The sequence below is a fragment of the Octodon degus genome, unplaced genomic scaffold (assembly GCF_000260255.1).
Source record: "Octodon degus isolate 3935 unplaced genomic scaffold, OctDeg1.0 scaffold00039, whole genome shotgun sequence".
Classification (NCBI taxonomy): domain Eukaryota; kingdom Metazoa; phylum Chordata; class Mammalia; order Rodentia; family Octodontidae; genus Octodon; species Octodon degus.
The window spans coordinates 9,338,698-9,339,375 of NW_004524615.1; the positions used below are offsets into that span (position 1 = coordinate 9,338,698).

Genomic DNA, 678 nt, shown 5'->3' on the forward strand with positions numbered 1-678 from the left:
TGGCTTGAGTTGTGGAGAACGAACCACAGCAACCTGAGGCTGACTGCTTTGTTGAAGCAGCCACTTAAAGAGCTGAGCTAAGGGGCAGGCCCCCTCAATGATCTCTTGAGTCTCCTACAATCAGCATTAGTTTAGAACCAGTGTCCACTAGTGCCCCCAAATGCCTGAGCATTTTCCTTCCTGCAGTTTATAATTACCCTGGTAAAAGGCCTTAGGTTCCTTTGGAGAAGGATGGAACAAAGGTTTTGCCATATGAAACTTTGGCAGTGCACCAGGCTCCTTCCTCAAAAGGATCTGCCACCACCCCCTTCATCCAAGGGGTTCTGGTTGTATGAATGGGCTCAAACCTGGGAACTGGTTGAGGGGCTATGATTCTCCATTAGAATGATTTGAAGTAGGTGTCCATTCATTTGTCCTTAAAGTTTTTGATTATACTGTATAAACTCAATAAAAAATTAGTAGGCTCCTTATCTATCACTTTTTTGAACATTGTGCTAATCAAACAGTGTCATACATGTACGTTTGTCAGACAATTTTTTTTTTTTTTTTTTTTTTTTGGCAGAACGGGGGATTGAACTCAAACCCTTGCACTTGCCAGGGAAGCGCTTATTCTACTGAGCCATCTCCCTGGCCTGTCAGACAATTTTGACTGCCATTCTGCTTCTGTGTTCATTATGG

The 678-nt window shown here is 43.2% G+C and overlaps 1 protein-coding gene across 2 annotated transcripts in view; it reads left to right on the forward strand.

The window, feature by feature from the left end:
- Positions 1 to 678, forward strand: part of Tex30 (testis expressed 30) — a 14,464-nt gene that overhangs the window by 10,511 nt on the left and 3,275 nt on the right. The window lies entirely within an intron of this gene.